This window comes from Microtus oregoni, unplaced genomic scaffold, assembly GCF_018167655.1.
Source record: "Microtus oregoni isolate MIOR12 unplaced genomic scaffold, Mior012 000008F_ref0000371, whole genome shotgun sequence".
Lineage (NCBI taxonomy): Eukaryota > Metazoa > Chordata > Mammalia > Rodentia > Cricetidae > Microtus > Microtus oregoni.
The window spans coordinates 24,483,630-24,496,064 of NW_024543067.1; the positions used below are offsets into that span (position 1 = coordinate 24,483,630).

General features: G+C 41.4%; 1 protein-coding gene and 1 pseudogene across 4 annotated transcripts in view; one reads left to right on the forward strand and one right to left on the reverse strand.

Annotated features, from left to right (window-relative positions):
• The window catches only part of Pdgfd (platelet derived growth factor D), a 218,908-nt gene that overhangs the window by 95,460 nt on the left and 111,013 nt on the right, over nt 1-12,435 (forward strand). The gene's annotated exons all lie outside the window — the stretch shown is intronic.
• LOC121451730 lies at nt 8,466-9,097 on the reverse strand (annotated as a pseudogene).

Genomic DNA, 12,435 nt, shown 5'->3' on the forward strand with positions numbered 1-12,435 from the left:
GAGAAGGTTGTATTTGAGACCATCAGCACTTGGAGCTGCAGCAAGGCAGCCAAACACAAAAATAAAGATAGAATTGAAGAACTGTAGCTTGAGTTTATAACAATGGATATGGAGCAAATGTCTTCAAAATTAGTGGCCAGGCTCTGCCTTCCTTGTTAGAATTATAGGAAAGATGAGTTTTTTATGGAAGGACTTTTAAATCTATAATAAATAACAACATACTAGATGAAATATATCCAATACTGAAGAATAATATTTCATGATTTAATGTAACAGATATAAATATCAAAATAAGTCTATAAAACACAAACTTTAAAAATATTACCTCATGCAAAAAGGCATGGCACTATATCCCTTGAAATAATAATGTTCTGTACCGATTATAGTTGTGAAGAAAAGCTCCCTGGACATCTTGGCACAAACCCTGGAGTTGGAGCAGGGATACAAACCAAAGACATTCAAAGCCCTTACATCAGAAGAGTTGGCACTAAGTTCTTGGGTTCCTGCCGACTTACCTGCAGGCCCATAGACCCAGCAATACCTCTTTGAGCTTTGTTATCCTGTCACGTAAAACAATAACGATGGAAGCAATCTCCTTTCCAAATGCTCTGAGTCTGGACTCTGTGGTCTATTTAGCAGAGAGCTGTGAGAGTATCGGACAGCAGTCACTGCCCAGAGGAGGATGTATAAGCTGCTATGGCAGGAACCCAGTCAAGGGGGAAAAACCACGGGGCTGAGCTCTGCAGGCCTTAGCCTCCCCAGAGCTTCTGAGAACCTCTGGACAGACTACAGGGACCATCGGCAGTCAGGAGATGTAGACAGGTCTCCCAGAAAAGAGAGAAATGGGGAGACAGACATAGACAACTTCTCTTCTGCTCCTTGGTGATTGGATGTTGTCTGTTCCTGAAAAAGGCAGTATCAGGGAGTGGAAATGCTGTGGCTTCGTGATGTTTATGCTTTGGGAGCAGCACTGCTTTCTGCCTCGTAGATTGCCCCAAATCCACATGAATCCCTGTTTTGGACATATTCCTATGTCTAGAATATTCGTGTCTCAGTTTCTCTATCCTTTGAAGTTTCCCAAGGGGAAGCTGTTAGCCATTATTCTGATCTTGGTCCTCCCAAAGACTGGTCTGTCCACATATCCAAGATGAACCCTACTTTTGAGGAGACACGTGCTATGACTGAATTTGGCATGGCAGGTGGAGTCACGTATTTTATCCATTGTGTTGATTTTTCCTAAAATGCTCTCTTCTAGCACTTCGAATTATTCATGTAAAAAAAGCAGTGGATTGGGATCTCACATCATCAATCAAAATATCCATGCTTAGACCAGGGTGTCATGGGTGTGTAGCTGTGTCCCTTGGATTCGTAGTACACATTCCATGGCCAGGCTCTCCATTTCTGCTCTGGATTGACCGCTTCAGAGTCAAAAGTGCCCTAACAACGGGTCTGAGAATTTTGCATGTATATTTAGTAATTCTCTTACACAATCAAAGGCATCAGGCAGTCTCTTAGTCTTTCCTAACCCACTAAGTCCGATTAGTGCTGCCTGTATTTGTTCAGGCATCCACTAGAGCATGGAAAAAGTACCAGACACCACGCATTTAATAAAAGAAGGATTCCTCCTCCCCCATTAGCTAGCAACTGGCTCCTGAATAAGGAAACAGGGGCTGCAAGAGCACGCCCTCAAGTGTGTAACTTTTTTTGTATTTTAAAGAATGATAGTGTTCATATCTTCCTGATGGTCAAGAAATCCCTGAGGTATTGATTCAGAGGCTCATGTCACTTATGATCCTGTGTTAATTTGACTGTGTAACTGAGTAAGAACATGTTCTGTAATCTACACACAGCATCTTAAAATCAGGTCTTCTGTGGAGACTGAACAGATTTGACACTTACGTGTGCAAATGGGTAATTTGTATGCACGTTTTTGACAGAGGTCGCAGTGTTTGCCTCATTGCTTTGACAATATTAGCAAACATTAGAGACACTCAGGTCAGCAGAAGTTATTTGCATGCAATTTGAATATCAACCCACTGTGGTTCTTTGTAGAAAATTCTTATTCTCTGATCATTTGTGCCACATTTGCAATGTCATCAAGATCATGATAACTGGATTAGAATCTTTCAGTTTTTTTCATATCATATAATGTTGAAATACATTATTGAAGCACACGTTCAAGGATATTAATGGCCTATTTGATCCAAGACCTCTACTAAATGAGATAGAAACCTCATTTCCACAATAAATGCCAAAATGCATTTTTTGTTTGTTTTGTTTTTCGAGACAGGGTTTCTCTATAGCTTTGGAGACTATCCTGGAAGTAACTCTTGTAGACCAGGCTGGCCTCGAACTCAGAGATCCGCCTGCCTCTGCCTCCCGAGTGCTGGGATTAAAGGTGTGTGCCACCACTGCCCGGCCCAAACTGCATTTTAAAAGAGATATTAATGCTGTGGATTGCAAAGAGGGCCCTGTCCTTGATCAGACGACCTCTTACCATGGGAGTCTGATTAATGTTATACATGCAACACACATGTTATACATGTGACACGTATGTTAAAGTTATAGGCACTTGTCTAAAGCAAGGGTACCTTGAAGAAATGTTTGTGATCAACATTAGTCATTTCCAAGTTTTATTCTACTTTTTAACTTTGGTGAACTCATACAGTAAAATATGATTAACATTAGAGATAATTTGACTTTTATACTTACAGGGAACTTGCTAACTAGTCATAAAATAAGTCCTGTGATGCATATAAAATGCAATAGTCTTTCTGCCAGCCTGTAAAACTCCATGTGGAAGTTTGTGATTAAAATAAGATTTCAGCCGGGCGGTGGTGGCGCACGCCTTTAATCCCAGCACTCGGGAGGCAGAGGCAGGCGGATCTCTGTGAGTTCGAGGCCAGCCTGGTCTACAAGAGCTAATTCCAGGACAGGCAACAAAAACTACAGAAAAACCCTGTCTCGAAAATTCAAAATAAATAAAGAAATAAAATAAAAAAGGATTTTATTCTTAGAAGTGTTGAGCATCTTTACGCAATGGCTCCATGATGTGTTCCTTATCACAGGACTGTTTTATGGAATAATAGGCCTGGACAGTCAGAGAAATGTTTCAGTTTATCAAAATGGATCAGTATCGTGCTCTTATATACTAGAGTAAGACCTCTTGTTACAGTTGCCAATGCTCTTTTCCCTGGGTGCTCAAAATCAACACTTTCTTAATGCCTCTCAGTAGGAGTGTTTGAAGATGGCGCTGTGACTCTGACTTTGGTAAATGAATGAACAGGAAAAAGCCGAATTGCAAAAAAGATGCTGAAACTCGGAAGTCAAGAGACACAAAGAGCTGCAGTGAGCAAGAGCCATGAATCTCAGAGCACACACAGAGGCTGGGGTCACTGATGATGGGATTGCAGCGCTCCTGCTCACCTGCAGGTCAGTGGGATTGCAGCACTGCAGAGCTCCTGCTCACCTGCAGGTCAGATGGGATTGCAGCGCTGCAGCGCTCCTGCTCACCTGCAGGTCAGTGGGATTACAGCGCTGCAGAGCTCCTACTCACCTGCAGGTCAGATGGGATTGCAGCGCTGCAGCGCTCCTGCTCACCTGCAGGTCAGATGGGATTGCAGTGCTCCTGCTCACCTGCAGGTCAGATGGGATTGCAGCGCTCCTGCTCATCATCTGCAGGTCTTACTTAACAAGAGCTCTGGGTTACTTAACCATATCTGTTTCCAGAAGACACTTGAGGTCATATCTGCATCATAATTTTAATTATATACAAAGCTTCAAAAAGTGGGGCATTCCACTCTAGGGAGCCCACACACACCCGAAATGACTATAACTTTTATTACGTTAGTTCCTGCAGAATTTGACTGTGATTGCCAAGTCAAAGGTTTGTGTAAATATGTGTTATTTCTTTGGGCAAAATTTGTCCCATATTTTTTTTTTATTTCTTGGCTATCTGAAAATATGCACCAACAGGCCTTCAAGAAAATGAACTAAAAATCTTTACCCTTTATATAGCCATTACCCAGTGGAATCCAGGAAATTTTAATAGCACACAAAGTAGACTACACATTGCAGTCTGTGTTTGTACATATGCCTAAATGTAAATATTTGTTAGCATAAGACATATGTGCTAAATTTTGGCTTAACATAGATGTCACAGGAACTAAGGCAAAAATATAACATCACTTATTTTTGTAAATTTTAAGGTCAGCTTGTTCCTTTCTTATCACATAGTTGGAACCACATGTTTTGGAAGCAGACATTAAAAAAAATAGAGGGATAAACATCTGTACCTTGTGAGTGACATAAAAAGTATAGGCTATGGTAATGTGGTACTTCTAAACAATAATCATGAAAACGTTCTTCTAGAAGCCATTCTGTTTGCCCAATCTATTCAGACAGTGTAAATTAATGTAGTAGTCTTCCAAAAGGATTTCAGTAAACTACTAATCTTTAACAATATTCTGAGGGAGCCTATTAAGTTAGAATTTTTTTTTGATTGAAAAAAAAATTTCTGCCTCCTCCCAGCCTCCCATTTCCCTCCCCCTCCTCCCACTCCTCTCCCCCTCCTCCCACTCCTCTCCCCCTCCCTCTCCAGTCCAAAGAGCAGTCAGGGTTCCCTGCCCTGTGGAAAATCCAAGGTCCTCCCCACTCCATCCAGGTCTAGGAAGGTGAGCATCCAAACTGGCTAGGCTCCCACGAAGCCAGAACATGAAGTAGGGTCAAAACCCAGTGCCATTGTCCTTGGCTTCTCATCAGCCCTCATTGTCTGCCTTGTTCAGAGAGTCCGGTTTTATCCCATGCTTTTTCAGTCCCAGTCCAGCTGGCCTTGGTGAGCTCCCAATAGATCAGTCCCATTGTCTCAGTGTGTGGGTGCACCCCTCATGGTCCTGACTTCCTTGCTCATCTTCTCCCTCCTTCTGCTCTTCATTGGGACCTTGGGAGCTCAGTCCGGTGCTCCAATGTGGGTCTCTGTCTCTATCTCCATCCATCGATTTTTAAGGACACAAAAGTAGGTGACCAACTGAATCTACACTGCAAAAGGAAACTCTGTACTTGCCTTTGTGCAGATATTTTAATAAAATAAGATGGATATATTCAGTATATTTTAGTCTACATACATTCTGTATTATGTCACATTCCTACTGTGTAGTAAATAATTAAAGTCTGTTATATCCTACTTTGAAACATTCTTCATTCATTAATAAAGCATGTCTTTGTGTGTTACTTTCTGATTTTGTTGCTTGCTAAACCAACCAGGGTAGAAAGTCAAGAAGAATAGTCATTTCTATATATTGGAGCACTGAAGAGGGTTTTCAGCACTTGTGAAACTAGGAGGTTTTAATACTTGCTTGAATATGCCATTCACAGGTCTCAGTCATCAGCACTTTTAATATGCCTGTGATCAAAGTGTATATTTTTCTTCCAATAATATCCATTTCAATAGCCCTGTCTGTCCTAAATTTTGAAATATATTGTTATTGTGTATCTTAGTTAGCTGTTAGCATACTGAGCTATATAACAACCATGAAAACTCTGCAGCTTTAACTAGAAATAATGTTTTCTTTTTCAAATCTGGTGTTAGTGTGTTTGATCAAGCTAGTATAGCTTGGATGGGGCTTGTTCCTCTCTTCCAGCTAAATCTAGAACTACTCTGTACATGTACTCTGACTCTGCTCAATAGAATTCCTGTCCATGACACTCATGAACGCTCAGGAGATTTAAATGAGAACACAGGAGAACCCTAAAGCTTGCTCAGACTTAGAACTTCCCCTGAATATTCTTACCACAATCAAGTCATGTTCTCAACACCAGCATCAGCAGGGCAGGAGACTGAAACAATGACCCTACATGGGACATCACAAAGACATGAAAGGATTTTTAAAATACAGAGAGATGAAATGGAACACAATGTAATTTACCACTGGATGTTCTTAGGAATTCACCCCCAGGCCCTTAGTCTCCCAAAATAATACTGTTAAAGATATTTTAGTAACAGCTAGTGAGTCAGACTGAGAAGAATCACTTCATTGCTTGCATTCCTGAAACAACCGCAGCCCAGATGTGTACATGGGTGGATGCCATTGTCTGACCCTTTATTTTTAGTCTGAAGATAAGGAAAAAACTTTACTCATGTCTAGATTAATTACAGCTCAAAATGCTTTCTTGGTGTGTTAAGATGTTTCTGTTGCAAGAAGTTGTTTAGGAAGTTCATCTTGATTTCAACTTGGCCGCATGTTCTTAATACAATGCAGATAAGCCCTCTAGCCCTAGAGTATTTGGGAAAACAAGGCTCAGAACCCAGGATTTCAATGTGTTCCCCACAACTGATAAATCATGCAAGTGCTCAGAATGAATTTAAGATGTAATGAACTTGATATCTTTTTATTGACATTCCTGTGTGTTTTAAACTATTTCCTTAGTTTTAGGAGTTTATGGAGGGAATCTCATGGTGGTGGAAGAGATATAATATGTGGCAGTTCTATAAAAATACACAAAAACATGCTGATTGTAACCATTTCCTCAGCCTAATATTCTTAGGATAAAATCATTTTTGTAAATTTAAATTTTAGCATGCATACCCCATTGCCTATTTCCACAGGTTCTTGAAACATTTGTGTTTCTTTAAGTGTGTAAGTATCTGTTCAAAGTGTAACAAGTTCAAATAGCTACCGTCATTAATACTTGTGCTTCTCTATGGATTTTCTCATTCTTGTTGTACTAAAACTTTTAAAATATGTCTCCTTTTGTTACATGCTTACTTACCTGTATGTGCATGTGTGCACACACACATTCACACCACACCACACCTAAGAAGGTCAGAGGAAAACCCACAGGAGTCTATTCTTTTTCTACCACTTGGGTCCTGGGAATTCAACTCAACTCATCAGGGCAAAAGGCAGGTGCCATTACCCACTAAGCCATTTTGGAAGCCAAAATATTTTCAATTTTCATTCAGAACCTACCAATAAATCATCTATAATACATTAGAAAATACTAAATGAAGAGAATTTGGTGACACTATATGGATTGTATATGTCCTTTAGACTGCCTCAGTCATCTTAAATTTGCTAGAATAAAGCTAATGAACTAGCTCTCCAGCCTACTATGTCTAGAAACAATGTCAAGAGAAGTTCAAGCATTAGACTGTGGAGCTACATCTCTGCAGCCCACTGCATCTGCGGTTGTGCCTGCTGCAGCTTCTGCAGCCCACTGCATCTGCTGTTGTGCCTGCTGCAGCTAAACTGTCCTAAGAGCCTCTTCACCCTCTGTCTTCCAGGGCTCAGCTGGTGTTCACTCTTCCGTGTCATTCCTCTGTCTGCTCAGCCTAATGACATTTCTGTGCTGCTTTGCATTTGGTGAAAAACATGAGCACAATTCCGGGGTGTTTATCACAGCTGTGTACAGAAGTTTATATTGTCACTACTTTGCAAATAAAAAAAAAAATCACCTAGGTTACAGGATATATTTTACCAATGACAAACGCAGTGGAGCAAACTCCATTCAAACACATTTCTTCCTCCAGCACTTCATGGATGAGGAGTGGGAGTGGACTAGTTTATAGCTGAGGTTGTGGGCCTGGGTGGTAGCTGGGTTGGTCAGCCTACCAGTTTTCCTAATCTTCACCACCAGGGAGAGCTCTCCAGCATTGCCTAGGCTATTTCACCCAGTGCAGCAGGCGGTGAGGGGGGGAGGGGGGATTGTTCTCCTGCTCTAACATGCTTGGGCCTGGCCTCACCTGCACTCCACCATCAGGGCTAACTATACTGTTTTCGTAGGCAAGGTGCAGTTCCCTCCTCTCCTGATTGCTGCAACTGGTGCAAGACAGGGCCAGCTTTTCAGGGCTCATGTCTCCAAGGCCATCTTTCCCACCTCCCACAAAGAGTGGGTATACTGTGTGACTCACTGGACCACACTATAGCTTCCACATTGAGATGTTTTGTTTGTTAGATTTTTTGGTTATTCTGTTAAATTTGGAGATTTTGAGGGTGGGGATTGCAAGGGCAGAGGGCTGAGGACAAGGGGGGGGGCGGGATTATGATGCATGATGTGAAATCATAATCAATACAAAGTTAGAAAAGAGCACACACATTTCTTTACATAGATTATGTGCATCCCTATTTTTTCTTCTCAAGCAGTGCTAGCTAATGTAATAAGTACTCAGACATTTATTTCTTCTCCATGCTCAGGGTAAACATTTTTACACAATGTTCTTTACCGTACTATATCTGGATGAATGCCATAATTTTGGGCACTTTTTTTTTAGCTAATAAGTGTAGATGTTTACTAAGCTCTCAGATTAGTTGACATAGACCCACAACACCGAAGTTGAAACATGATGTAGCCAATGCTCACTTTATCAAAATGCTCTCTTTTGTTTCTTCTTTTCATTTTCTTCTTTATCTTCTTTGATTTCAGCAACATCTCTATTTCTTCAGGATTTAGACTCTTAAGAGATGATCTTACCTCATGACAACAAGTTAAATGTTTTGGCCCCTTGACTGGTCTCCTTCAAGAAGTGCCTTGATCACCGCTTTGATGATCAGATCATCAGGGTAGTTCTTCTCTAGAAACTCACACACTGACTTGCTGCCCAGACTAAGTCTCGGTGCCTAGACGATGGCATTGGCCTTCCAGGCACAGTGTGTGCCAAGCAGGTCATTCTAATAGAGTCTGGAGATGCCATCCAAGTCAAAACCCACAATCAGAGCAGAGAAGTCAGATGACCTCTGTCCATTGCTTTGAGTACAGCACTGCTTTAGACTGGCAGTGTAGCTGGCAATGTCTACAGTGACTGGATCCTCCCCAGTCAGACAGTGACTCTGGCACTCTACCCAGGCCCTGTTGATGAATATCCTTGCATCAGCAGTGAGGCCTGCAGAGGCCAAGCAGACATTATAGTCCAAAGCACAGGTCTTCTGTACTATTCTTTCATTTTGTAGCTTCCTCCTTGACTTTTTTCCACATCAAGAACAACAATGTCCCTTCACTGAACACTTGCATGGTGGAGCCCTTTTTGACCAATCTCGTGCATAGTTTACATGGAGGAGGTGGCCTTTGGTGAGAAGACAGTGGTGGCGAGGCTGTAACTCATCAATGCAGACCAACTTTTGACATTTTTATTCAGGATTAAATATGTATGATTTTTTTTCCAGCTTTATATTTTGTGAGTATTTATGTCTTTCATATCTCTTTTACTGTAATTTGTATTATCAAACTTTAACTAAATCATTAATCCAGTTAAATTTAATAGTGTGGTAAAATTTGATGACTATAAGGAAAAAATGTAATCAGTATTGAATCATTTATTGACCAGGTCATGTCATGCTGACCTCACCTGTGCCAGGCACCATGCTATTCACTAGAGACTCAAAGTTGAATCTATTTTATCAAGTCTTCATCAGATGCTGGGTGTGGAATCAAGTAAACATAATCTGACCATGTACAGATTCTTCTGGAAAAATCAGCTGAAAACTATGCTCTCCCCATACAGAATGCAAGTACAATGTGTATTTAGGAACAGAAGAGGTTACAATGAACATAAAAAATGACGCTCACCAAAGGGCAGGTGGGCAAACTGTTGAGAGTCGGAGAGCATGCAATTGATGGTCCTGATACAGGGAAGAGCATGGATGGTGCAGAGCTTCATGGTGGAAGAACAGGCAAATGGAGGAATCCTTCCTGGCCTTTGGAGAAGAAAATGCCACCTAGAGAAAAAACACTAGTCAGCATCATTAATGCTGTGCAGTAAAACAAGGAGGAGTAAAAGCCAGGTGGTACTGGTGCATGCCTTTAATCCCAGCATTTGTGAGGCAGAGGTAAGGGGAGCTTAGTGAGTTCAAGGTCAGCCTCGTCTACAAAGTGATTTCCAGGACAACCAGGAATACACAGAGAAACCCTGTCTTGAAAAACAAACAAGCAAAAAAATACATAGGAGTACTGGGATGATTTGATGATCTGAGACAAACACACAGTGAAATGCATAAAACCGGAAGAAGCGTTATCACGGCAGACCACACTAGAGTTATCACGGCAGACCACACTAGATTATCACAGCAGACCACACTAGAGTTATCACGGCAGACCACACTAGAGTTATCACGGCCGACCACACTAGAGTTATCACGGCAGACCACACTAGAGTTATCACGGCAGACCACACTAGAGTTATCACGGCAGACCACACTAGAGTTATCACGGCAGACCACACTAGAGTTATCACAGCAGACCACCCTAGAGACATGCAAAATAAATAGAGAGGAGCATATGTCTGATTCTCACTTCTGTGGTTGTCATAAACTATCCTAACAAAAAAGCAACATGAGGCAGGAAAAGGTTTATTTTCACAGAAGACTGAAACTCAAAGCAAACTGTCTCATCACGTCCACAATCAAAAGTGAAGAGAAATGAATGCATACATGCTACCTGCTTGCTTGCTTAGCCAGGTCTCTTCACTCATCCATTCATGTCTAGGCTAGGGAATGGTCCAGCCTACAGTAGGCTAGATCAATTAACAGTTGAGACAACTCCACAGTTGTGCACAAAGGCCAACATGATTAAGACCCTTCCTCAGTGATTCTCATAATGGAATGTTAACATTTACAACTAATCACCACCACATACTATGGCAGATGGAGTAAGTGAAGGCTAGGAAAACAGACATGAGTAGTGTGGCCATGGTTGGCTGAAACTTAACCTGAATGACAGGGTGGCAGAACAGCCTGGTACTATTCACACAAGCAGGACTGTGCAAGCTGGGCAGTACTCTCAGAGGCATCGCGGTGAACAGAGATTTGCCAGCAAAAGTACCCTACATGAATTTAACTGAGGTGTATAAATCAAGCTTCAAAACAGCAATGACCTTGTTCAGCCAAGGGAGTCATGACTAGCCTATTTTCTTCAGTACAGTGTGTGTGTGTGTGTGTGAGAGAGAGAGAGAGAGAGAGAGAGAGAGAGAGAGAGAGAGAGAGCACGCTTTGGTGTTGTGTATTCACATATCCGTGCCTTGCCTCCAAGGTATTCTGAGTTTCATATGTTTACTTTTATTGAAAGGACCTATCATTTCCCATCAAGCATCAAGTCACAAGGAACAAAGCAGCCTTTATTTGCCAAAGGTTTCAGTCTGAGAAGTGAGGGAAAAGGGAGAGATTAGTGTTTCAGGAGGAGTCAATATATAATGGCCCATGAAAAATTTTCCATCAGAATGCCTAAGAAATTTGTTTGTCCTGTCTTCATTCCAACCTTACAAAATAAATGTTAATCTTAATTTTAATTTCTTACATCTAAACATCTGCCTACGAAATAAACAGGAAAAAAAACCTACTTCTCATAATTATTCACCAGTAATAACCGTAATAACCATTGTAACACTTTTCTCTCTACACAGCAAAATGCTGCCATTATACCTTACAAAACAGCATCTTCAGCAGTAGCCATGAGCTGGTCTGTAATATAACAGTGGACACCGACATTCTGTCAGTCTCTAATAGGTATTTTGAGATCCAGCTCTTATAAATGTTATCACCTTGGTATATGTATTGAAATTCCTTTTTCTTTTGTTTCACTTTGCTTTCGTTTGGTTTGCAGTGCTAGAGACAGGCTCAGAATATTGTGCATGCTTTGCTCATGTCTATCACTGAGCCACATCACAAGCCCTTGTAATAATACAAGACATGAGCAACATCCCCAGTATGAGTCTTTGCAAGGCATGCCACACACTAACAATTCCCCTAGTAGAGGAAAAGAGCAATATTTTTGCATTTTAATTATTGTTTATGGAACATTTCCATATGTGAGTGTGTGGGATTCATGTAGTTTATTAATTAAAAGGACCTTTGGTGATGTGTTTTGAGGTCATTTGAAAAAATGGTCACTAAAGGCATGGCAGTATTAGGCAGTGTGGCCTTGTTGGAGGAAGCGTGTCACTGTGGATGTGGGTTTTGATGTCTCATATATGCTCAAGCCACACCTAGTGTCTCAGACCACTTCTTATTGCCTGCAAGTCAAGATGTAGGAAATTGGGTTACTTCTCCAGCACCTCATCTTCCTGAATGTCACCATGTCCCACCATGTCTGCCTGAATGTCACCATGTCCCACCATGTCTGCCTGCGTGTCACGTTACCATGTCCCACCATGATGATTGTGGACTGAAGTTCTGAAAATGTAAGCCAGCTCCAATGAAATGATGTTTTCTTTATAAGTTGTTGTGGTCATGGTGTCTTTTCACCGCAGTAGAGACCCTAACTAAAATAGAAGTTGGTACCAGGGACTGGGGCATTGCTGTGATAGGTCTGTCCATGCTGTTGTCTGAAGGAATAAAGACTTTAAGAGTTTGGGTTACAAAAGCAGTGGAATACTTTCAAGTGCTGCTTCCTAGGCTACGGTAGTAGGAACATGGAAAGCAGTGGTGCTAAGACTGATTGAAACTGTGA